This window comes from Pseudophryne corroboree, chromosome 6 (assembly GCF_028390025.1).
Source record: "Pseudophryne corroboree isolate aPseCor3 chromosome 6, aPseCor3.hap2, whole genome shotgun sequence".
Lineage (NCBI taxonomy): Eukaryota > Metazoa > Chordata > Amphibia > Anura > Myobatrachidae > Pseudophryne > Pseudophryne corroboree.
Window position 1 is genome coordinate 466,854,835 of NC_086449.1, and position 27,342 is coordinate 466,882,176.

The following is a 27,342-nucleotide window of genomic DNA, read 5'->3' on the forward strand; positions in this document are numbered from 1 at the left end:
ACATGGTTTTGCCCAATTGCTATCAAAAATCCTGCTGCGATCAACTTGGAATTACCCCCACTGTACAAACTCATAAGAACTCAGAGGTAGGCAATGTCTGTTCTCCAGCTATGTTGGAATCACAAGTCCAAGCATGCTCTATCACAGTGATGGGGAACCTTTGGCACTCCAGCTGTTGTTGAACTACACATCCCAGCATGCCCTGCTACAGTTTTGCTATTTGGCCATGGTACAACTGTAGCAGGGCGTGCTGGGATGTGACGTTCAACAACAGCTGGAGTGCCAAAGGTTTCCCATCACTGCTCTATCATGTAATGTCTGTCAGGGCATGATGGGACTTGTGGTTCTACAGCATCAGGACCACGCACCTCTCTCCCCTCACCTTCCTAAATCCGGCATGAAGAGCTCCAGACGCTTGCTGCTGTCCTTCTCACTGAGTTGTAGTTGTGTGGCTGCTGCATGATCCTGGTCTCATAGGACACCATCAACCCGCTGCCCAGAGGCCAGGCCGCTCACTGACAAGCACAGGCTGGGGCAGAAGGAGGGGCCACTCAGGTGCAGCCTGGGAGCTCGCTGCTGGCCGCTCATTGACGCTGTGATAGATCCAGAGCTCTTCAGCCGGCATGTCCCCTGGGAGCGCAGGTCTACGGGAGTGCAGGAGGTCATCATTGTAACCTCTCGGGGAAAGACCTGACTGCTGGGTTGTCGGGCTCACTGTAACCTCCGGTCAGGGGGAGTGGGTGGCCAGGCTGCACTGTAAGCCTCTGTTGATAAAGCGGGGGTCGGGCACTAATGCCTGCAGCTGCACTGTAACACTGAAACTTTTACGGACACACATTGCGATGCAGAGCTATGGGTGTTTGCCAGTGATACTGTGCCTAATTACGGCCCTGGGGAAGGGGTTTGGGGAGTTATTAATGGGCAGGTAAAGTTCTTATAATTTAGAGGAAGTGATTTATAATTTTACCTGCACATTAATACTTTAGAACTATCTGCCCATTAATAACCTCCCCAAACCCCTCCCTATGCCCTATGCCTCTTATTTTCTTTGAATTATAACCTAGCCTTCTTTAATAATTCTCCTCCTTAGACACGGAGCTGGGCGCACCGTTACATACATTACAGTTGGCAGTGCTGCAACTAGCGGTGGCGGCAGGGCATGATAGAAATAGTAGGGCGCAGGTGCTATTGTGGATAATACTGGCCGGTCCACCACCCACAGAGCAAATGCACTGTGTGCCAAGCACCACCCTATTTACAGTCCTGCACCAGACATTGGCTGAGGAATGGCTCCATGCTCCCCATGGATGTCATATGTGATGAGGTCATGCCCGGCATTCTGGGAGCAGAAAGGAAGACTTCTTCTAAGTTCATTCAGAATTTGATATTGGGGGGCTGGACAGGCAGTGAACAGTTTCAGTCAATCAATGCCTTTTCAAGTGCATCTGCACCCTCTGGCCTGGCGGACTGTAGCCGTGACCACAAGCCACAGCAGCCTGGGTGATAGCAAGTGACAGCCCGTCACTTCAGCTGTTCATGGATGTAGCTATGTGTAGGGGCCCCTGGGTGACCGTCCTGGAAGTCTTGTTAACCCACCAGTGGCAAACGCAGGATTTCTAGAGGGAGATTTCCAAATGCAGTCCACAGTCTCCACTATGTGGAACATTAGGGCCAGTACAGGAGTCTGGGGGAGCCGTAGATGGAACTAGTAACAACACTGGACATTAATATACACATTGGTCTTTTTATACACTGGATACTGTATGGAATATAGTATTATTTAGCACTATAGATGGTCTATAGTATAGGCTGTATCAAACATATTTAATAATATAACTAAGTGGTCAGGAAAAGGTTAAATATACCATAATAAATAAATACACAAATATAATAGAACAAGTACTGCACTTTCTAAGCACACTTTCTCCCACCTCATGGTAAGGCTTCGGTCTCTTCTTGGAAGCTACTCTCTAGTCCAGTGCAATGACTGTGGACTCAGATCCACACACAGTAAACTTGGTACAAAAAGCTGCTACCACTGGCATGGTGTGGCAGCAGCTCTCACATTGCTATTGTTGTCATAATTTGAGCAACATGCCAAGTGGTTGCCCAGAAACCCCCCTGCGTTTGCCTACGAACACTGTACATCTCGTGCCAATTTCATGCATACTTACTGACAGCTATACATGTCATACTGGGGCAGATGTATTAAGCCTGGAGAAGTGATAAAGCAGTGATAACTGCAAGGTGATAACGCACTAGCCAATCAGCTCCTGTCAATTTACATTTTGGAGATGATTGGCTGGTAGGTTATCACCTTGCACTTAGTTATCACTGCTTTATCACTTCTCCAGGCTTACTACAGCATCCCGATCCGGTTGGTTCTATATCCGAGTGGGAGAAGGGACCTTGTGACGTACCTAGGGGAGGAGACACGTCACCCGGGGGAGGAGCTACGGCCGAACAGGGTACCCGAAAAGAACGCTCACCACGCTTCGGGCTGGGTGGCTCGCTCCGCTCCGCTCGCCACCTAATTACTAAGGGGTCTATTCATGTAGAAAACGAAAACATAATTGCTACTTATCACTATACATCGCATCTCTTCGATGCGATGTATAGCTGTGATAAGTAGCAATTCATGTATACTCACCCTTCCGACGATGCGCTGCGGTGTCTGGGGCTCCTGCGGTGAGGTCTTCTCCAGCGGTCCCTCCTGCGATGCGCGGAGTCCAGCGGCGGGTCCCTTTGCGCATGCGCAGCTTGATGACCTCCCGGCAGGCCGCAGTGGTTGCTGGGAGGTCGGGGGTGGAGCCAGCGCGAGGTGCCGAGCAGCGATCAGGGAAGCATTGAGCTTCCCTGACGTCTCCGCACTACAGTTCAGGTTACGCCGTCCTGAGATGGCGAACCTAAACTCCATGGAGAAGCGGAAAGCAGAGCTTTCCGCACCTTCATGAATTGCACTCACCATACAAAGGTATGGTGATGCGTTTCAGGCACAGAGCGGGGGTACCGCTGGAGAAGTCAGAGACTTCTCCACGGTAACCGGCTCTGTGAATTGCGGTAAGCAGAGAAAAGCCCTGTTTAACGCAAAACAGGGCTTTTCACTGCTGCATGAATAGACCCCTAAAGGTAATAGTTGGTGGCGGGGATAGTAGCGCAACTGTCCCGCTGGCCTAGCTCCTCTCCCTTGTGTCGTGGCTCCTCCCCCTGACGGAAAAGGTCCCTTAGGCCACTTGGATCTAGCCTCAATCATCCCGATCCTTACCGCGCAGCTGTATTGTGAGAGTACGCCTTCTGTCCGAGCTATCGTGTTTATGCAGCATGCACATGTAGTGGGCGGAGCCTTGGAGGGCAAGTAAGGTGACCTCATACCTCACGCCGCATCATACAGAGGGTCGGCGTTACCCAATTGCTATCGCCTCTCGCTATTGGCAGAGACTGGAGGACGTGTCTAGCTGCGAGCTCTGATTGGTTCAGACGTTGCAACCCTTGTTCCCCTTTAAAGTTGCGTGAGTCGTCTCCGCCACTGCTGCTGCCGCTGTGTTTTCCCGGGGAGGTCGTATAAGGGCAGCGGGCTATAGTCCTGTCATCGGCTCCTAGCAGGTAGGTGACCGGCGCCTCCACTGTGCTCTGTCTTGCTCCGTATTACCTAAGCAGGGTTGCAGGCCTGCGGTGTCCTTGTCTCTTCCTGTCACCGGCTACAAGTAGCTCACATGTCCGATCTCTATGCTCCCCATTGCTAATGACGGGGCTGTGTAGCGATTAGTGATACCCGGATTGCTCTGTTCTATGGAGCCGGTGCCGTAACAGCAGCTAGCTGATGACTGGGCTACTGTGCTGCGAGATGCGGCTGCGATGCACCCTGCCGCTTCCCCTCCACCTGCTGCGGCGCTTCTCTGCGGCTGGTGCAGCTGCTGCTTTATGGGATACTGTATCAGGGATGTGTAGCTAGGACGTTGGCCATTATCTGTACGTGTAAATGGTTTATGAGAGTAAATGGCCGTCAGGGTCCTCTTGTGTTCTATTCGTAGCAATAATGCTGATCTTGCAAGGACATTAATAACCAGTGGGCAAACATTGGGAGACAGCGACACATGATACATACACTGTCCATACATATGGCCAATGCAATGTGGCTATGGGGCCTATTTATTAACATTATTTCTCTAACGTCCTAGTGGATGCTGGGAACTCCGAAAGGACCATGGGGAATAGCGGCTCCGCAGGAGTCTGGGCACAACTAAAAGAAAGCTTTTAGACTACCTGGTGTGCACTGGCTCCTCCCACTATGACCCTCCTCCAAGCCTCAGTTAGAGTTAGATCCGAGCTGGATGCACACTAGGGGCTCTCCTGAACGAGGCTGAAGTTAGCTTCTTATTCGGCCAGCTTCTTATTCACTTCTTATTCAAGCTCCAGCTTCTTATTCACTTCTTATTCAAGCTCCAGCTTCTTATTCAGATCATTCAGTTTTGCAAGGGTTAATGAGTCTTGGGCAACACATTTGATGCCTGAAATTCACAGAGTAGGGTCCCTTTCATATGACCCACCTGTATTTTGGCTTGCCCAACGCTGGTTTGGGCATGAAATACGCTGGCAAAGTGGGCACATACACTATAATTCACCATTTTGAATAAGTAGCTGTAGTTTTGCAAGGGTTAACGAGTCTCGGGCAACAATTTTTACACCTGAAATCAACTGAGTCGGGTCACTTGCATATGACCCACATGGATTTTGCCTTGCCCAACACTGGTTTGGCCATGAAATACGCTGCCCAAGTGGGCACATACACAGTATTATGAATTACTAATTTGAATAAGTAGCTGTAGTTTTGCAAGGGTTAACGAGTCTCGGGCAACAATTTTGACACCTGAAATCAATAGTCAGGTCACTTGCATATGACCCACATGTATTTTGCCTTGCCCAACACTGGTTTGGGCATGAAATATGCTGCCCAAGTGGGCACCTTAACACTCTCAATTTCTATTATGAATAAGTAGCTGTAATTTTGCAATGGTTAACGAGTCTCGGGCAACAATTTTGACACCTGAAATCAATAGTCGGGTCACTTGCATATGACCCACATGGATTTTGCCTTGCCCAACACTGGTTTGGGCATGAAATAAGTTGCCCAAGTGGGCACCTTAACACTATCATTTTCTATTATGAATAAGTAGCTGTAGTTTTGCAAGGGTTAACGAGTCTCGGGCAAGAATTTTGACACCTGAAATCAACTGAGTCAGGTCACTTGCATATAACCCACATGTATTTTGCCTTGCCCAACGCTGGTTTTGCCATGAAATACGCTGCCCAAGTGGGCACATTCACAGTATTATGAATTACTAATTTGAATAAGTAGCTGTAGTTTTGCAAGGGTTAACGAGTCTCGGGCAAGAATTTTGACACCTGAAATCAACTGAGTCGGGTCACTTGCATATGACCCACATGTATTTTGCCTTGCCCAACACTGGTTTGGGCATGAAACACGTTGCCCAAGTGGGCACCTTAACACTCTCATTTTCTATTATGAATAAGTAGCTGTAGTTTTGCAAGGGTTAACGAGTCTCGGGCAACAATTTTGACACCAGAAATCAATAGAGTCGGGTCACTTGCATATGACCCACATGGATTTTGCCTTGCCCAACACTGGTTTGGGCATGAAATACGCTACCCTAGTGGGCACCTTAACACTATAATTTTCTATTATGAATAAGTAGCTGTAATTTTACAATGGTTAACGAGTCTCGGGCAACAATTTTGACACCTGAAATCAACTGAGTCGGGTCACTTGCATATGACCCACATGTATTTTGCCTTGCCCAACACTGGTTTGGGCATGAAACACGCTGCCCAAGTGGGCACCTTAACACTCTCATTTTCTATTATGAATAAGTAGCTGTAGTTTTGCAAGGGTTAACGAGTCTCGGGCAACAATTTTGACACCTGAAATCAATAGAGTCGGGTCACTTGCATATAACCCACATGGATTTTGCCTTGCCCAACACTGGTTTGGCCATGAAATACGTTGCCCAAGTGGGCACATTCACAGTATTATGAATTACTAATTTGAATAAGTAGCTGTAGTTTTGCAAAGGTTAACGAGTCTCGGGCAACAATTTTGACACCAGAAATCAATAAAGTCGGGTTACTTGCATATGACCCATATGGATTTTGCCTTGCCCAACGCTGGTTTGGGCATGAAATACGTTGCCCAAGTGGGCACCTTAACACTATCATTTTCTATTATGAATAAGTAGCTGTAGTTTTGCAAGGGTTAACGAGTCTCGGGCAAGAATTTTGACACCTGAAATCAACTGAATCAGGTCACTTGCATATGACCCACATGGATTTTGCCTTGCCCAACGCTGGTTTTGCCATGAAATACGCTGCCCAAGTGGGCACATTCACAGTATTATGAATTACTAATTTGAATAAGTAGCTGTAGTTTTGCAAGGGTTAACGAGTCTCGGGCAAGAATTTTGACACCTGAAATCAACTGAGTCGGGTCACTTGCATATGACCCACATGTATTTTGCCTTGCCCAACACTGGTTTGGGCATGAAATAAGTTGCCCAAGTGGGCACCTTAACACTATCATTTTCTCTATCGTCCTAAGTGGATGCTGGGGTTCCTGAAAGGACCATGGGGAATAGCGGCTCCGCAGGAGACAGGGCACAAAAGTAAAGCTTTTACAGGTCAGGTGGTGTGTACTGGCTCCTCCCCCTATGACCCTCCTCCAGACTCCAGTTAGATTTTTGTGCCCGGTCGAGAAGGGTGCAATTCTAGGTGGCTCTCATAAAGAGCTGCTTAGAGAGTTTAGCTTAGGTTTTTTATTTTACAGTGATTCCTGCTGGCAACAGGATCACTGCAACGAGGGACAGAGGGGAGAAGAAGTGAACTCACCTGCGTGCAGGATGGATTGGCTTCTTGGCTACTGGACATGAAGCTCCAGAGGGACGATCACAGGTACAGCCTGGATGGTCACCGGAGCCACGCCGCCGGCCCCCTCACAGATGCTGAAGCAAGAAGAGGTCCAGAATCGGCGGCTGAAGACTCCTGCAGTCTTCTTAAGGTAGCGCACAGCACTGCAGCTGTGCGCCATTTTCCTCTCAGCACACTTCACACGGCAGTCACTGAGGGTGCAGGGCGCTGGGGGGGGGGCGCCCTGGGAGGCAAATGAAAACCTTTAAAAAGGCTAAAAATACCTCACATATAGCCCCAGAGGCTATATGGAGATATTTACCCCTGCCTAAATGTACTAAATAGCGGGAGACGAGCCCGCCGGAAAAGGGGCGGGGCCTATCTCCTCAGCACACGGCGCCATTTTCTGTCACAGCTCCGCTGGTCAGGAAGGCTCCCAGGTCTCTCCCCTGCACTGCACTACAGAAACAGGGTATAAGAGAGGGGGGGCAAAATAAATGGAAATATATTAATATAAAAGCAGCTATAAGGGAGCACTTAATCATAAGGCTATCCCTGTCATATATAGCGCTTTTTGGTGTGTGCTGGCAGACTCTCCCTCTGTCTCCCCAAAGGGCTAGTGGGTCCTGTCTTCGTATAGAGCATTCCCTGTGTGTCTGCTGTGTGTCGGTACGTGTGTGTCGACATGTATGAGGACGTTATTGGTGTGGAGGCGGAGCAATTGCCAAATATGAGGATGTCACCTTCTAGGGGGTCGACACCAGAATGGATGCCTTTATTTGTGGAATTACGGGATAGCGTCAACTCGCTTAAGCAGTCGTTTGCCGACATGAGGCGGCCGGACACTCAATTAGTGCCTGTCCAGGCGCCTCAAACACCGTCAGGGGCTGTAAAACGCCCCTTGCCTCAGTCGGTCGACACAGACCCAGACACAGGCACTGATTCCGGTGGTGAAGGTGACGAATCAACCGTATTTTCCAGTAGGGCCACACGTTATATGATTTTGGCAATAAAGGAGATGTTACATTTAGCTGATACTACAGGTACCACTAAACAGGGTATTATGTGGGGTGTGAAAAAACTACCAGTAGTTTTTACCGAATCAGAAGAATTAAATGACGTGTGTGATGAAGCGTGGGGTGCCCCGATAAAAAAACTGCTAATTTCAAAGAAGTTATTGGCTTTATACCCTTTCCCGCCAGAGGTTAGGGAGCGCTGGGAAACACCTCCTAGGGTGGACAAAGCGCTAACACGCTCATCAAAACAAGTGGCGTTACCCTCTCCTGAGACGGCCGCACTTAAAGATCCATCAGATAGGAGGATGGAAAATATCCAAAAAGGTATATACACACATGCAGGTGTTATACTACGACCAGCTATTGCGACTGCCTGGATGTGCAGTGCTGGGGTAGTTTGGTCAGAGTCCCTGATCGAAAATATTGATACCCTGGACAGGGACAATATTTTACTGTCGTTAGAACAAATAAAGGATGCATTTCTTTATATGCGTGATGCACAGAGAGATATCTGCACACTGGCATCACGGGTAAGTGCTATGTCCATTTCGGCCAGAAGAGCTTTATGGACACGACAGTGGACAGGCGATGCGTAGAGGAGTTATTTGGGGTCGGTCTATCGGATTTGGTGGCCACGGCTACGGCCGGGAAATCCACCTTTCTACCTCAAGTCACTCCCCAACTGAAAAAGGCACCGACCTTTCAACGCAGCCCTTTCGTTCCTTTAAAAATAAGAGAGCAAAGGGCTATTCATATCTGCCACGAGGCAGAGGACGAGGGAAGAGACAGCAACAGGCAGCTCCTTCCCAGGAACAGAAGCCCTCCCCGGCTTCTACAAAAGCCTCAGCATGACGCTGGGGCTTCGCAAGCGGACTCGGGGGCGGTAGGCGGTCGTCTCAAGAATTACAGCGCGCAGTGGGCTCACTCGCAGGTAAATCCCTGGATCCTGCAGATAATATCTCAGGGGTACAGGTTGAAATTAGAGACAGAGCCACCTCGCCGTTTCCTGAAGTCTGCTTTACCAACGTCCCCCTCAGAAAGGGAGACGGTTTTGGAAGCCATTCACAAGCTGTATTCTCAGCAGGTGATAGTCAAGGTACCTCTTCTACAACAAGGGAAGGGGTATTATTCCACTCTTTTTGTGGTACCGAAGCCGGATGGCTCGGTAAGGCCTATTCTAAATCTGAAGTCCTTGAACCTGTACATAAAGAAGTTCAAGTTCAAGATGGAGTCACTCAGAGCAGTGATAGCGAACCTGGAAGAAGGGGACTTTATGGTATCCTTGGACATCAAGGATGCGTATCTCCACGTTCCAATTACCCCTCACACCAGGGGTACCTCAGGTTCGTTGTACAAAACTGTCACTATCAGTTTCAGACGCTGCCGTTTGGTTTGTCCACGGCACCTCGGGTCTTTACAAAGGTAATGGCCGAGATATTTCTTCTTCGAAGAAAAGGCGTATTAATTATCCCATACTTGGACGATCTCCTAATAAGGGCAAGGTCCAGAGAACAGCTAGAGATGGGTTTAGCACTATCTCAAGAGGTGCTAAAGCAGCACGGATGGATTCTGAATATTCCAAAATCCCAATTAATGCCGACAACTCGTCTGCTGTTCCTGGGGATGATTCTGGACACAGTTCAGAAAAAGGTTTTTCTTCCCGAAGAAAAAGCCAAGGAGTTATCTGACCTGGTCAGGAACCTCCTAAAACCAGGAAAGGTGTCTGTACATCAATGCACAAGAGTCCTGGGAAAAAATGGTAGCTTCTTACGAAGCAATCCCTTTCGGCAGATTCCATGCAAAGGGATCTGTTGGACAAATGGTCAGGGTCGCATCTTCAGATGCACCTGCGGATAACCCTGTCGCCGAGGACAAGGGTATCCCTTCTGTGGTGGTTGCAGGAGGCTCATCTATTGGAGGGCCGCAGATTCGGCATGCAGGATTGGATCCTGGTGACCACGGAGGCCAGCCTGAGAGGCTGGGGAGCAGTCACACAGGGAAGAAATTTCCAGGGAGTGTGGTCGAGCCTGAAAAAGTCTCTTCACATAAGCATTCTGGAACTAAGAGCAATCTACAATGCTCTAAGCCAGGCGGAACCTCTGCTTCAAGGAAGACCGGTGTTGATCCAGTCGGACAACATCACGGCAGTCGCCCATGTAAACAGACAGGGCGGCACAAGAAGCAGGAGGGCAATGGCAGAAGCTGCCAGGATCCTTCGCTGGGCGGAGAATCACGTGATAGCACTGTCAGCAGTATTCATCCCGGGCGTGGACAACTGGGAAGCAGACTTCCTCAGCAGACACGACCTTCACCCGGGAGAGTGGGGACTTCATCCAGAAGTTTTCCACATGCTATTAAACCGTTGGGTAAAACCAATGGTGGACATGATGGCGTCTCGCCTCAACAAAACACTGGACAGGTATTGCGCTAGGTCAAGAGATCCGCAGGCAATAGCTGTGGACGCGCTGGTAACACCTTGGGTGTACCAGTCGGTATATGTGTTTCCTCCTCTGCCTCTCATACCAAAGGTATTGAGGATTATACGGCAAAGAGGAGTAAGACTAGTGGCTCCGGATTGGCCAAGAAGGACTTGGTACCCGGAACTTCAAGAGATGGTCACGGACGATCCGTGGCCTCTACTTCTGAGAAGGGACCTGCTTCAGCAGGGTCCTTGTCTTTTTCAAGACTTACCGCGGCTGCGTTTGACGGCATGGCGTTTGAATGCCAGATCCTAAAAGGAAAAGGCATTCCAGAAGAAGTCATTCCTACCTTGATAAAGGCAAGGAAGGAAGTCACCGCGAAGCATTATCGCCGTATTTGGCAAAAATATGTTGCGTGGTGCGAGCAGCGGAGTGCTCCGATGGAGGAATTTCAACTGGGTCGTTTTCCTACATTTCCTGCAATCAGGATTGTCTATGGGTCTCAAATTGGGATCTATTAAGGTTCAAATTTCGGCCCTATCAATATTCTTCCAAAAAGAATTGGCCTCAGTCCCTGAGGTCCAGATTTTTATCAAAGGAGTACTGCATATACAGCCTCCTGTGGTGCCTAAGGTGGCACCGTGGGATCTAAATGTAGTTTTAGATTTCCTCAAATCCAATTGGTTTGAACCACTAAAGAATGTGGATTTGAAATATCTCACATGGAAAGTGACTATGTTACTGGCCCTGGCTTCGGCCGGGAGAGTATCTGAACTGGCGGCTTTGTTTTATAAAAGCCCTTATTTAATTTTCCATTCGACATAGGGCAGAGCTGCGGACGCGTCCGCATTTTCTCCCTAAGGTGGTATCAGCGTTTCACCTGAACCAGCCTATTGTAGTGCCTGCGGCTACAGACGACTTGAAGGACTCCAAGTTGTTGGACGTTGTCAGAGCCTTAAAAATATACATTTAAAGGACGGCTGGAGTCAGAAAATCTGACTCGCTGTTTATACTGTATGCACCCAACAAGTTGGGTGCACCTGCTTCTAAGCAGTCGATTGCTCGTTGGATTTGTAACAAAATTCAACTTGTACATTCTGTGGCAGGCCTGCCACAGCCTAAATCTGTTAAGGCCCATTCCGCAAGGAAGGTGGGCTCATCTTGGGCGGCTGCCCGAGGGGTCTCGGCATTACAACTCTGCCGAGCAGCTACGTGGTCAGGGGAGAACACGTTTGTAAATTTTTACAAATTTGATACCCTGGCAAAGGAGGACCTGGAGTTCTCTCATTCGGTGCTGCAGAGTCATCCGCACTCTCCCGCCCGTTTGGGAGCTTTGGTATAATCCCCATGGTCCTTTCAGGAACCCCAGCATCCACTTAGGACGATAGAGAAAATAAGAATTTACTTACCGATAATTCTATTTCTCGGAGTCCGTAGTGGATGCTGGGCGCCCATCCCAAGTGCGGATTATCTGCAATACTTGTACATAGTTATTGTTAACTAATTCGGGTTATTGTTTAGGAAGCCATCTTTCAGAGGCTCCTCTGTTATCATACTGTTAACTGGGTTTAGATCACAAGTTGTACGGTGTGATTGGTGTGGCTGGTATGAGTCTTACCCGGGATTCAAAATCCTCCCTTATTGTGTACGCTCGTCCGGGCACAGTACCTAACTGGAGTCTGGAGGAGGGTCATAGGGGGAGGAGCCAGTACACACCACCTGACCTGTAAAAGCTTTACTTTTGTGCCCTGTCTCCTGCGGAGCCGCTATTCCCCATGGTCCTTTCAGGAACCCCAGCATCCACTACGGACTCCGAGAAATAGAATTATCGGTAAGTAAATTCTTATTTTCTATTATGAATAAGTAGCTGTAGTTTTGCAAGGGTTAACGAGTCTCGGGCAAGAATTTTGACACCTGAAATCAACTGAATCAGGTCACTTGCATATGACCCACATGGATTTTGCCTTGCCCAACGCTGGTTTTGCAATGAAATACGCTGCCCAAGTGGGCACATTCACAGTATTATGAATTACTAATTTGAATAAGTAGCTGTAGTTTTGCAAGGGTTAACGAGTCTCGGGCAAGAATTTTGACACCTGAAATCAACTGAATCGGGTCACTTGCATATGACCCACATGGATTTTGCCTTGCCCAACGCTGGTTTTGCCATGAAATACGCTGCCCAAGTGGGCACATTCAAATTAGTAATTCATAATACTGTGTGCCCACTTGGGCAGCGTATTTCATGCCCAAACCAGTGTTGGGCAAGGCAAAATCCATGTGGGTCATATGCAAGTGACCCGACTCAGTTGATTTCAGGTGTCAAAATTCTTGCCCAAGACTCGTTAACCCTTGCACAACTACAGCTACTTATTCAAATTAGTAATTCATAATAATGTGTATGTGCCGACTTGGGCAGCGTATTTCATGCCCAAACCAGTGTTGGGCAAGGCAAAATCCATGTCGGTCATATGCAAGTGACCCGACTCTATTGATTTCTGGTGTCAAAATTGTTGCCCGAGACTCGTTAACCCTTGCAAAACTACAGCTACTTATTCATAATAGAAAATTATAGTGTTAAGGTGCCCACTTGGGCAACGTATTTCATGCCCAAACCAGTGTTGGGCAAGGCAAAATACATGTGGGTCATATGCAAGTGACCCGACTCAATTGATTTCAGGTGTCAAAATTCTTGCCCGAGACTCGTTAACCCTTGCACAACTACAGCTACTTATTCAAATTAGTAATTCATAATACTGTGTATGTGCCCACTTGGGCAGCGTATTTCATGGCCAAACCAGTGTTGGGCAATGCAAAATCCATGTGAGTCATATGCAAGTGACCCGACTCTATTGATTTCTGGTGTCAAAATTGTTGCCCGAGACTCGTTAACCCTTGCAAAACTACAGCTACTTATTCATAATAGAAAATGATAGTGTTAAGGTGCCCACTTGGGCAGTGTATTTCATGGCCAAACCAGTGTTGGGCAAGGCAATATCCATGTGGGTCATATGCAAGTGACCCGACTCTATTGATTTCAGGTGTCAAAATTGTTGCCCGAGACTCGTTAACCCCTGCAAAACTACAGCTACTTATTCAAAATGGTGAATTATAGTGTATGTGCCCACTTTGCCAGCGTATTTCATGCCCAAACCAGCGTTGGGCAAGCCAAAATACAGGTGGGTCATATGAAAGGGACCCTACTCTGTGAATTTCAGGCGTCAAATGTGTTGCCCAAGACACATTAACCCTTGCAAAACTGAATGATCTGAATAAGAAGCTGGAGCTCGAATAAGAAGTGAATAAGAAGCTGGAGCTTGAATAAGAAGTGAATAAGAAGCTGGCCGAATAAGAAGCTAACTTCAGCCTCGTCTCTCCTGAGCTCTTAGAAAAAAAGTATATTTTAGGTTTTTTATTTTACAGTGAGACCTGCTGGCAACAGGCTCACTGCAACGAGGGACTAAGGGGAGAAGAAGCGAACCTACCTGCTTGCAGCTAGCTTGGGCTTCTTAGGCTACTGGACACCATTAGCTCCAGAGGGATCGACCGCATGGAACTGGCCTTGGTGTTCGGTCCCGGAGCCGCGCCGCCGTCCCCCTTACAGAGCCAGAAGCAAGAAGAAGACCGGAAGATCGGCTGCATGAAGACTTCTGTCTTCACCAAGGTAGCGCACAGCACTGAGCAGCAATAAAAACACCTTGGCTGGCAAAACAATCACAATATATAGCCCCAGAGGCTATATATGTGATAATTACCCCTGCCAGAATCCTTAAAAAAGCGGGAGAATAGTCTGCGAAAAAGGGGCGGAGCTATCTCTCTCAGCACACTGGCGCCATTTTTCCCTCACCGTTCCGCTGGAAGGAAGCTCCCTGGCTCTCCCCTGCAGTCTACACTACAGAAAAGGGTAATAAAAGAGAGGGGGGGCACTAAATTTAGGCGCAGTAAATATTATAGCAGCTATAGGGGACATAATTCAGTTAGTCCCTGCATTATATAGCGCTCTGGTGTGTGCTGGCATACTCTCTCTCTGTCTCCCCAAAGGGCTTCTGTGGGGTCCTGTCCTCTGTTAGAGCATTCCCGGTGTGTGTGCGGTGTGTCGGTACGGCTGTGTCGACATGTTTGAGGAGGAAAATTATGTGGAGGCGGAGCAGATGCCTATAGAAGTGATGTCACCCCCTGCGGGGCAGACACCTGAGTGGATGGTTTTATGGAAGGAATTACGTGCAAGTGTCGACTCCTTACACAGGATACTGATACCAGTGTCGACGACGATGAGTCTAATCTAATGTCCACTAAAGCCATTCGTTGCATGATTGAGGCAATGAAAGAGGTGTTACACATTTCAGATATAAACCCAGGTACCACTAAAAAGGGTATTATGTTTGGGGAGAAAAAACTACCCGTAGTTTTTCCCCCATCTGAAGAATTAAATGAAGTGTGTGAAGAAGCGTGGGCTTTCCCTGATAAAAGATTGATAATCTCAAAAAAATTACTAATGGCGTTCCCTTTCCCGCCAGAGGATAGGGCACGTTGGGAAACACCTCATAGGGTGGATAAAGCGCTCACACGTTTGTCTAAAAAGGTGGCACTTCCGTCTCCGGATACGGCCGCCCTGAAGGAGCCTGCGGATAGAAAGCAGGAGGCGATCCTGAAGTCTATATATACACACACAGGCATTATACTTAGACCAGCTATTGCGTCAGCATGGATGTGCAGTGCTGCCGCTGCATGGTCAGATTCCCTGTCAGAAAATATTGACACCCTAGACAGGGACACTATTCTGCTAACCATAGAGCATATAAAAGACTCAGTCTTATACATGAGAGATGCACAGAGGGAGATCTGCCGGCTGGCATCTAAAATAAGTGCATTGTCCATTTCTGCTAGGAGAGGCTTATGGACTCTGCAGTGGACAGGGGATGCAGATTCCAAAAGGCACATGGAAGTTTTGCCTTATAAGGGTGAGGAGTTATTCGGGGATGGTCTCTCGGACCTCGTTTCCACAGCAACAGCTGGGAAGTCAGCATTTTTACCCCATGTTCCCTCACAGCCTAAAAAAGCGCCGTTTTATAAGGTACAGTCCTTTCGGACCCAGAAAAACAGGCGAGGGAAAGGCGGGTCCTTTCTGTCCAGAGGCAGAGGTAGGGGAAAAAGGCTGCAACAAACAGCTGGTTCCCAGGAGCAAAAGTCCTCCCCCGCTTCTTCCAAGTCCGCCGCATGACGGTGGGGCTCCACAGGCGGAGCCAGGTACGGTGGGGGGCCGCCTCAAAAATTTCAGCGATCAGTGGGCTCGCTCACAGGTGGATCCCTGGATCTTTCAAGTAGTATCTCAGGGGTACAAGCTGGAATTCGAGGCGTCTCCCCCCCCCCCCCCCCCCCGCCGTTTCCTCAAATCTGCCCTTGCCAACAACTCCCTCGGACAGGGAGGCTGTGCTAGAGGCAATTCACAAGCTGTATTCCCAGCAGGTGATAGTCAAGGTGCCCCTACTTCAACAAGGGCGGGGTTACTATTCCACACTGTTTGTGGTACCGAAACCGGACGGTTCGGGGAGACCCATTTTAAATTTTAAATCCTTGAACACATACATAAAGAAGTTCAAGATGGAATCGCTCAGGGTGGTTATTGCAAGTCTAGACGAGGGGGATTACATGGTATCCCTGGACATCAAGGATGCTTACCTGCATGTCCCCATTTATCATCCTCACCAGGAGTACCTCAGATTTGCGGTACAGAATTGCCATTACCAATTCCAGACGCTGCCGTTTGGTCTGTCCACGGCACCGAGGGTGTTTACCAAGGTAATGGCGGAAATGATGATACTCCTTCGAAAAAAAGGGAGTTTTAATTATCCCATACTTGGACGATCTCCTAATAAAGGTGAGATCCAGGGAGCAGTTGTTGGTAGGAGTAGCACTATCTCAGGAGGTGCTACACCAGCACGGTTGGATTCTGAATATTCCAAAGTCACAGCTGGTTCCGACGACACGTCTACTGTTCCTGGGAATGATTCTGGACACAGTCCAGAAAAAAGTGTTTCTCCCGGAGGAAAAAGCCAAGGAGCTGTCCTCTCTAGTCAGAAACCTCCTGAAACCAAAACAGGTGTCGGTGCATCACTGCACGCGAGTCCTGGGAAAGATGGTGGCTTCTTACGAAGCAATTCCTTTCGGCAGGTTCCATGCCAGAATCTTTCAGTGGGACCTGTTGGACCAATGGTCCGGATCGCATCTTCAGATGCATCGGCTAATAACCCTGTCTCCAAGAACCAGGGTGTCTCTGCTGTGGTGGCTGCAGAGTGCTCATCTTCTAGAGGGCCGCAGATTCGGCATACAGGACTGGGTCCTGGTGACCACGGATGCCAGCCTTCGAGGCTGGGGGGCAGTCACACAGGGAAGAAACTTCCAAGGACTATGGTCGAGTCAGGAGACTTCCCTACACATAAATATTCTAGAACTAAGGGCCATTTACAATGCCCTAAGTCAGGCAAAACCCCTGCTTCTACACCAGCCGGTACTGATCCAGTCAGACAACATCACGGCGGTCGCCCATGTAAACCGACAGGGCGGCACAAGAAGCAGGACGGCAATGGCAGAAGCCACAAGGATTCTCCGATGGGCGGAAAATCACGTACTAGCACTGTCAGCAGTGTTCATTCCGGGAGTGGACAACTGGGAAGCAGACTTCCTCAGCAGGCACGACCTCCACCTGGGAGAGTGGGGACTTCATCCAGAAGTCTTCACACTGATTGTAAATCGTTGGGAACGGCCACAGGTGGACATGATGGCGTCCCGCCTAAACAAAAAACTAGAGATATTGCGCCAGGTCAAGGGACCCTCAGGCGATAGCGGTGGACGCTCTAGTGACACCGTGGGGGTACCAGTCGGTTTGTGTTCCCTCCTCTGCCTCTCATACCAAAGGTACTGAGAATAATAAGAAAACGAGGAGTAAGGACAATACTCGTGGTTCCGGATTGGCCAAGAAGAGCGTGGTACCCGGAACTTCAAGAGATGATCTCAGAGGACCCATGGCCTCTGCCGCTCAGACAGGACCTGCTGCAGCAGGGGCCCTGTCTGTTCCAAGACTTACCGCGGCTGCGTTTGACGGCATGGCGGTTGAACACCGGATCCTAAAGGAAAAGGGCATTCCGGAGGATGTCATTCCTACGCTGATTAAAGCCAGGAAAGATGTAACTGTAAAACATTATCACCGCATATGGCGGAAATATGTTGCTTGGTGTGAGGCCAATAAGGCCCCAACAGAGGAATTTCAGCTGGGTCGATTTCTGCACTTCCTACAGGCAGGAGTGTCTATGGGCCTAAAATTAGGCTCCATTAAGGTGCAGATATCTGCTATGTCGATTTTCTTCCAAAAAGAACTAGCTTCACTACCTAAAGTTCAGACATTTGTAAAAGGAGTGCTGCATATTCAGCCCCCTTTTGTGCCTCCAGTGGCACCCTGGGATCTCAACGTGGTGTTGAATTTCCTAAAATCACATTGGTTTGAGCCACTAAAGACCGTGGATCTAAAATATCTCACGTGGAAGGTGGTCATGTTATAGGCCTTGGCTTCGGCCAGGCGTGTATCGGAATTGGCGGCTTTGTCATTTAAAAGCCCTTATCTGATTTTCCATATGGATAGGGCAGAATTGAGGACTCGTCCCCAGTTTCTCCCTAAGGTGGTATCAGCTTTTCACTTGAACCAACCTATTGTAGTGCCTGCGGCTACTAGCGACTTGGAGGATTCCAAGTTGCTGGACGTAGTCAGGGCCTTGAAAATGTATGTTTCCAGGACGACTGGAGTCAAGAAAACGGACTCGCTATTTATCCTGTATGCACCCAACAAACTGGGTGCTCCTTGCTTCTAAGCAGACTATTGCTCGCTGGATTTGTAGCACAATTCAGCTGGCGCATTCTGCGGTTGGACTGCCGCGTCCTAAATCAGTTAAAGCCCATTCTACAAGGAAGGTGGGCTCATCTTGGGCGGCTGCCCGAGGGGTCTCGGCTTTACAACTTTGCCGAGCTGCTACTTGGTCAGGGGCAAACACGTTTGCAAAATTCTACAATTTTGATACCCTGGCTGAGGAGGACCTTGAGTTCTCTCATTCGGTGCTGCAGAGTCATCCGCACTCTCCCGCCCGTTTGGGAGCTTTGGTATAATCCCCATGGTCCTTTCGGAGTTCCCAGCATCCACTAGGACGTTAGAGAAAATAAGATTTTACTCGCCGGTAAATCTATTTCTCGTAGTCCGTAGTGGATGCTGGGCGCCCGTCCCAAGTGCGGATTGTCTGCAATAATTGTACATAGTTATTGTTCACTAACGGGTTATTGTTATGAGCCATCTGTTGAGAGGCTCAGTTATGTTTCATACTGTTAACTGGATATGGTATCACGTGTTATACGGTGTGATTGGTGTGGCTGGTATGGATCTTACCTGGGATTCAAAATCCTTCTTTCTGGTGTCAGCTCTTCCGGGCACAGTATCCTAACTGAGGCTTGGAGGAGGGTCATAGTGGGAGGAGCCAGTGCACACCAGGTAGTCTAAAAGCTTTCTTTTAGTTGTGCCCAGACTCCTGCGGAGCCGGTATTCCCCATGGTCCTTTCGGAGTTCCCAGCATCCACTACGGACTACGAGAAATAGATTTACCGGTGAGTAAAATCTTATTTTTTACTAAAATATTGTGAAAAATTGTGTTTTCGCACCCTTTTCACATTATTTTAGTATCAACTGAATGTATTAAAGGGCGTTTGGAGCAGTTTTCATGAAAAAATACTGCAGTGTGCCCTTTGATAATCTCGCCAGCTCATGCTGGCGAGTTCACAGGGCAGCACTGCGATAAGCACCCTTTTGCCTAGCTTTCTCTGCCCCTGGCCGAGAAAGCTGAGCGGGGACCCGGCTCCAGTGATCGGCTCTGGCAACAGCCTCCCTGCTTCGTGGGACTTAGGGGGAAAGTAGGAACCAACTCTAGAAGTTAATGGTTCTCTATCTCCGCTGACAGGACACTGAGCTCCTGAGGGTGCTGATCGCAAGTCCACAAGGCGACCGCTCACTCCTGCAGCATGGGCGCCATCCCCTAACAGAGCCAGAAGAAAAAAGTGGTGAGTAGGACACCGGCGGCACGGGAAGCGGGTCGCCGGTGGGAATGGCGGCCCAAGGGTGGGAGCGCAGCTCTGACAGGCTGCGCCCCGGAAGGCTCAGCGACACTTGGTGTACGGCGCTGTGAGGGGCGTCCTGGGCCAGCGCACATACCCTGGTCAAATTTGCTAACAGGGGCTAATCCCGCTGTTAGCAGCACAAATACCTCAGGCCAGTATAATCTATTAAGTGCGGGAAGATGCGCCATTGCAGGGGGCGGGGCTTCTCCTCAGAGTGGATCCAGCACTCACAAGCGCCATTTTCTCCCTGCAGATCAGACAGATGAGACGCTGACAGGGAGCGCTGCCCTCCTCATAACTCCAGCATACCTCTGTGGCACCAGGGTGTTATAGACAGGGGGGAGAATGTTATAAGAACTGTTTATCCTATTAAGGTTACTCAGTCAGCGCCAGCTGTTTTATTCTATTAACTGCCTACTGGGGCGCTGTGGGGCTGGTTCCTTATACTCTGTGACTCTCTGAAGGTACACTGGGGGAAACTGTCTGACATTTTCCTGTGTGTGTGTGTGTATTTATCCATATTACCATGCTTAAGAGCTCTGTATCCCGTGCGGCAGTGTGTGTGCCTTCTGCTGAAGAGCCTATCCCATGTACTAAGGACTGCAATGTGCTTTCCCAGCCTGTCGAATCCGAACCCCCATGGGTGGATTCTTTAAGGGGAATGATATCACAGATTTCATCTAGGATGTCACATAACAAGAAAGAGATGCAGTTTTTGAGGAAGTCTGTAGAGGGGTTACAGCATTCAGCTCCTACTCCCTCCCATACCCCACCTACATACCCTAAGAAGCATACACTTGTCCAAATAATGCAAGTTGACACTGATACCGACTCTGTTACTGGGCACGGTAATGGGGATATGCAGGGGGGTGGGGGGGATGCATCCCTTGCTAAAGGGGTGCCGTTGATGATTGAAGCCATTAGGGATGTTTTGCATATTACTGAGAAGGTACCTGAACCGGAAAAGGAATCTTATTTCTCTAACGTCCTAAGTGGATGCTGGGGACTCCGTAAGGACCATGGGGATTAGCAGCTCCGCAGGAGACTGGGCACAACTATAAAGAAAGCTTTTAGACTACTGGTGTGCACTGGCTCCTCCCACTAAGACCCTCCTCCAGACCCCAGTTAGATTCTTGTTCCCGGCTGAGCTGGATGCACACTAGGGGCTCTCCTGAGCACCTAGAAAGAAAGTATATATAGGTTTTTTTATTTTCAGTGAGATCTGCTGGCAACAGACTCACTGCAGCGAGGGACTAAGGGGAGAAGAAGCGAACCTACCTAACAGGTGGTAGTTTGGGTTTCTTAGGCTACTGGACACCATTAGCTCCAGAGGGATCGACCGCAGGACCCGACCTTGGTGTTCGATCCCGGAGCCGCGCCACCGTCCCCCTTACAGAGCCAGAAGCACGAAGAAGGTCCGGAAATCGGCGGCAGAAGACTTCGGTCTTCACCAAGGTAGCGCACAGCATTGCAGCTGTGCGCCATTGCTCCTCATGTACACCTCACACTTCGGTCACTGATGGGTGCAGGGCGCTGGGGGGGGCGCCCTGAGGGCAATAAATAACACCTTGGCTGGCAAAATATACATCATATATAGTCCCAGAGGCTATATAGATGTAAAATTACCCCTGCCAGTATTACAGAAAAAGCGGGAGAAAGTCTGCCGAAAAGGGGGCGGGGCTTCTCCCTCAGCACACTGGCGCCATTTTCCCCTCACAGTTCCGCTGGAAGGAAGCTCCCTGGCTCTCCCCTGCAGTCTAAAAGAATACTACAGAAGGGTAAAAAAGAGAGGGGGGGCACTCAATTTAGGCGCAGTATAGATATTCTATATATGTAATATATATAAAAAAGCAGCTATAGGGAAAACACTCATTGATAGTGGGATCCCAGTGTTATATAGCGCTCTGGTGTGTGCTGGCATACTCTCTCTCTGTCTCCCCAAAAGGCTTTGTGGGGTCCTGTCCTCTGTCAGAGCATTCCCTGTGTGTTTGCGGTGTGTCGGTACGGCTGTGTCGACATGTTTGATGAGGAGGCTTATGTGGAGGCGGAGCAGATGCCTGTAAATGTGATGTCACCCCCTGCGGGGTCGACACCTGAGTGGATGGTGCTGTGGAAGAAATTACGTGATAGTGTCGACTCCTTACATAAAAGGTTTGACGACATACCTAATGTGGGACAGCCGGCTTCTCAGCCTGTGCCTGCCCAGGCGTCTCAAAAACCATCAGGGGCTCTAAAACGCCCGCTACCTCAGATGGTTGACACAGATGTCGACACGGATACTGACTCCAGTGTCGACGACGAAGAGACTAATGTAACTTCCAGTAGGGCCACACGTTACATGATTGAGGCAATGAAAAATGTGTTGCACATTTCTGATGTTACCCCTGGTACCACAAAAAAGGGTATAATGTTTGGAGAGAAAAAACGATCAGTAGCTTTTCCTCCGTCTGAAGAGTTAAATGAAGTGTGTGAAGAAGCGTGGGCTTCCCCTGATAAAAAGATGGTAATTTCTATGAGGTTACTAATGGCGTACCCTTTCCCGCCAGAGGATAGGTTACGCTGGGAAACATCCCCTAGGGTGGATAAAGCGCTCACACGCTTGTCAAAGAAGGTGGCACTACCGTCTCCGGATACGGCCGCCCTGAAGGAATCTGCTGATAGAAAGCAGGAGGCTATCCTGAAATCTATATATACACACACAGGTGTGATACTGAGACCGGCTATAGCTTCAGCCTGGATGTGCAGCGCTGCTGCTGCGTGGTCAGATTCCCTGTCAGAATATATAGATACCCTAGACAGGGACACTATTTTGCTAAACGTAGAGCATATAAAAGACGCACTTTTATACATGAGGGATATTTGCCGGCTGGCATCCAAAATTAGTGCAATGTCCATTTCTGCCAGGAGAGGGTTATGGACTCTGCAGTGGACAGGTGATGCAGATTCCAACGACACATGGAAGTTCTGCCTTATAAGGGTGAGGAATTGTTCGGGGATGGTCTCTCGGACCTCGTTTCCACAGCAACAGCTGGGAAGTCTACATTTTTACCCCATGTTCCCTCACAACCAAAGAAAGCACCATATTATCAGGTACAGTCCTTTCGGCCCAATAGGGGCAAGCGGGTTAAAGGCGCGTCCTTTCTGCCCAGAGGCAGAGGTAGAGGGAAAAAGCTGCAGCATACAGCCAGTTCCCAGGAGCAAAAGTCCTCCCCCGCTTCCTCTAAGTCCACAGCATGACGCTGGGGCTCCACAGGCGGAGCCAGGTACGGTGGGGGCCCGTCTCAAAAATTTCAGCAATCAGTGGGCTCGCTCACGGGTGGATCCCTGGATCCTTCAAGTAGTATCTCCAGGGGTACAAACTGAAATTCGAGACATCTCCCCCCCCGCCGTTTCCTCAAATCTGCCTTGCCAACCACTCCCTCAGGCAGGGAGGCAGTGTTACAGGCAATTCAAAAGCTGTATTCACAACAAGTGATAGTAAAGGTGCCCCTACTTCAACAAGGAAGGGGTTTCTATTCCACAATGTTTGTGGTACCGAAACCGGACGGTTCGGTGAGACCCATTTTAAATTTGAAATCCTTGAACACATATATAAAAAAATTCAAGTTCAAGATGGAATCGCTCAGGGCGGTTATTGCAAGCCTGGACGAGGGAGATTACATGGTATCGCTGGACATCAAGGATGCTTACCTACATGTCCCGATTTACCATCCTCACCAGGAGTACCTCAGGTTTGTGGTACAAGATTGTCATTACCAATTTCAGACGTTGCCGTTCGCTCTCTCCACGGCTCCGAGGGTCTTTACCAAGGTAATGGCGGAAATGATGATACTCCTTCGAAGGAAGGGAGTTTTAATTATCCCGTACTTGGACGATCTCCTGATAAAGGCGAGGTCCAGAGAGCAGTTGTTGATAGGGGTAGCACTATCTCGGGAAGTGCTACAACAGCACGGCTGGATTCTAAACATTCCAAAGTCACAGCTGGTCCCTACGACACGCCTGCTGTTCCTAGGGATGGTTCTGGATACAGAACAGAGAAAAGTGTTTCTCCCGGAGGAAAAGGCCAAGGAGCTGTCATCTCTAGTCAGAGGCCTCTTAAAACCAAAACAGGTGTCGGTGCATCATTGCACGCGGATCCTGGGAAAAATGGTAGCTTCCTATGAAGCGATTCCATTCGGCAGGTTTCATGCAAGAACCTTTCAGTGGGACCTGTTGGACAAGTGGTCCGGATCGCATCTTCAGATGCATCATCTGATAACCCTGTCTCCGAGGACAAGGGTGTCTCTGCTGTGGTGGCTGCAGAGTGCTCATCTTCTAGAGGGCCGCAGATTCGGCATACAGGACTGGGTCCTGGTGACCACGGATGCCAGCCTTCGAGGCTGGGGAGCAGTCACACAGGGAAGAAACTTCCAAGGACTATGGTCAAGTCAGGAGACTTCCCTGCACATAAATATTCTGGAACTAAGGGCCATTTACAATGCCCTAAGTCAGGCAAAACCCCTGCTTCAAAACCAGCCGGTACTGATCCAGTCAGACAACATCACGGCGGTCGCCCATGTAAATCGACAGGGCGGCACGAGAAGCAGGACGGCGATGGCAGAAGCCACAAGGATTCTCAGATGGGCGGAAAATCACGTGTTAGCACTGTCAGCAGTGTTCATTCCAGGAGTGGACAACTGGGAAGCAGACTTCCTCAGCAGGCACGACCTCCACCCGGGAGAGTGGGGACTTCATCCAGAAGTCTTTCAAATGATTGTAAACCAGTGGGAAAAACCACAGGTGGACATGATGGCGTCCCGCCTAAACAAAAAGCTAGAAAAATATTGCGCCAGGTCGAGAGACCCGCAGGCGATAGCTGTGGACGCTCTGGTAACACCGTCGCTGTACCGATCGGTTTATGTGTTCCCTCCTCTTCCTCTCATACCAAAGGTACTGAGGATAATAAGGAGAAGAGGAGTAAGAACTATACTCATTGTACCGGATTGGCCAAGAAGAGCGTGGTGTCCGGAACTTCAAGAAATGATGTCAGAGGACCCATGGCCTCTACCGCTCAGACAGGACCTGCTGCAGCAGGGGCCCTGTCTGTTCCAAGACTTAACGTGGCTGCGTTTGACGGCATGGCGGTTGAACACCGGATCCTGAAGGAAAAGGGCATTCCGAAGGAAGTCATTCCTACGCTGATAAAAGCTAGGAAAGAAGTAACCGCAAACCATTATCCCCGCATATGGCGAAAATATGTTGCGTGGTGTGAGGCCAGGAAGGCCCCAATGGAAGAATTTCAGCTGGGCCGGTTCCTGCACTTCCTACAGTCAGGGGTGACTATGGGCCTTAAATTGGGTTCCATTAAGGTCCAGATTTCGGCTCTATCGATTTTCTTCCAGAGAGAATTGGCTTCACTACCTGAAGTTCAGACTTTTGTTAAGGGAGTGCTGCATATTCAGCCCCCTTTTGTGCCTCCAGTGGCACCTTGGGATCTCAACGTGGTGTTGGATTTCCTAAAGTCACATTGGTTTGAGCCACTGAAAACCGTGGATTTGAAATATCTCACGTGTAAAGTGGTCATGTTGTTGGCCTTGGCTTCGGCCAGGCGTGTTTCAGAATTGGCGGCTTTGTCATGTAAAAGCCCTTATCTGATTTTCCATATGGATAGGGCAGAATTGAGGACTCGTCCCCAGTTTCTCCCCAAAGTGGTATCCGCTTTTCATCTGAACCAACCTATCGTGGTGCCTGCGGCTACAAATGACTTGGAGGCTTCCAAGTTGTTGGATGTAGTCAGGGCCCTAAAAATTTATGTTTCCAGGACAGCGGGAGTCAGAAAGACTGACTCGCTCTTTATCCTGTATGCGCCCAACAAGTTGGGTGCACCTGCTTCTAAGCAGACTATCGCTCGCTGGATCTGTAGTACGATTCAGCTTGCACATTCTGCGGCTGGACTGCCGCATCCTAAATCAGTGAAAGCCCATTCCACGAGGAAAGTGGGCTCTTCTTGGGCGGCTGCCCGAGGGGTCTCGGCTCTTCAACTTTGCCGAGCTGCTACTTGGTCAGGGGCAAAAACGTTTGCAAAATTCTACAAATTTGATACCCTGGCTGAGGAGGACCTGGAGTTCTCTCATTCGGTGCTGCAGAGTCATCCGCACTCTCCCGCCCGTTTGGGAGCTTTGGTATAATCCCCATGGTCCTTACGGAGTCCCCAGCATCCACTTAGGACGTTAGAGAAAATAAGAATTTACTCACCGGTAATTCTATTTCTCATAGTCCGTAGTGGATGCTGGGCGGCCATCCCAAGTGCGTATTGTCTGCAACACTTGTATATAGTTATTGCTTAACTAAAGGGTTATTGTTGAGCTATCTGTTGAGAGGCTCAGTTGTTATCATGCTGTTAACTGGGTATTGTATCACGAGTTATACGGTGTGATTGGTGTGGCTGGTATGAGTCTTACCCGGGATTCAAAATCCTTCCTAATTGTGTCAGCTCTTCCGGGCACAGTATCCTAACTGAGGTCTGGAGGAGGGTCTTAGTGGGATGAGCCAGTGCACACCAGTAGTCTAAAAGCTTTCTTTATAGTTGTGCCCAGTCTCCTGCGGAGCCGCTAATCCCCATGGTCCTTACGGAGTCCCCAGCATCCACTACGGACTATGAGAAATAGAATTACCGGTGAGTAAATTCTTATTTTCTCTAACGTCCTAGTGGATGCTGGGGACTCCGTAAGGACCATGGGGAATAGACGGGCTCCGCAGGAGACATGGGCACTTTAAGAAAGAATTTAGATTCTGGTGTGCTCTGGCTCCTCTCTCTATGTCCCTCCTCCAGCCCTCAGTTTGAATCTGTGCCCGGACGAGATGGGTGCTATTTAGTGAGCTCTCCTGAGCTTGCTATAAGAAAATATTTTGTTAGGTTTTTTATTTTCAGGGAGCTCTGCTGGCAACAGACTCCCTGCATCGTGGGACTGAGGGGAGAGAAGCAGCCTTACTCTCTGAAGATAGGTCCTGCTTCTTAGGCTACTGGACACCATTATCTCCAGAGGGATTGTACACAGGATCTCACCTTTTGTTGTCCGATCCCGGAGCCGCGCCGCAGTCCCCCTCGCAGACCCGGGAGACAGAAGCCGGGTAAATGAAGCAAGAAGACTTCGAAATCGGCGGCAGAAGACTCCAGTCTTCATATGAGGTAGCGCACAGCACTGCAGCTGTGCGCCATTGCTCCCACACTACACCCACATACTTCGGTCACTGTAAGGGCGCAGGGGGGGGGGGGGGGGGCGCGGCGCCCTGGGCAGCAATTAGAGACCTCTTTGGCAAAAGTTTGCATAATATACAGTTGGGCACTGTATATATGTATGAGCCCCCGCCAAAATTGTACATGAAAGCGGGACAGAAGCCCGCCGTCGATAGGGCGGGGCTTCTTCCTCAGCACTCACCAGCGCCATGTTTTTTCTCCACAGCACCGCTGAGAGGAAGCTCCCCAGTCACTCCCCTGCAGTTACCCGGTAGAAGAGGGTAAAAAGAGAGGGGGGGGGGCACATAATTAGGCGCAAAAATCAATATAAACAGCAGCTACTGGGTTAACATTAAGTTACTGTGTTATTCCTGGGTTAATAGCGCTGGGGTGTGTGCTGGCATTCTGTCTCTCTCTGTCTCTCTCTGTCTCTCCAAAGAGCCTTACGGGGGAATTGTCTTAAGATGAGCATTCCCTGAGTGTGTGGTGTCGGTACGTGTGTGTCGACATGTCTGAGGTAAAAGGCTCCCCTAAGGAGGAGATGGAGCAAATATGTATGAGAGGGTGTCTCAGTCGACAACGCCGACACCTGTTTGGATATGTGTAATGAAGTGCTAAGGTG

The 27,342-nt window shown here is 49.3% G+C and overlaps 1 protein-coding gene across 2 annotated transcripts in view; it reads left to right on the top strand.

The window, feature by feature from the left end:
* Nucleotides 1-3,443: 3,443 nt before the first annotated feature.
* AASS (aminoadipate-semialdehyde synthase) overlaps nucleotides 3,444-27,342 on the top strand; it is a 255,271-nt gene continuing 231,372 nt past the window's right edge. For both annotated transcript variants that reach the window (XM_063927192.1, XM_063927191.1), the window contains exon 1: nucleotides 3,444-3,603. The gene's annotated coding sequence lies outside the window, so the exon portion shown is untranslated. The remainder of the gene's footprint in view (nucleotides 3,604-27,342) is intronic.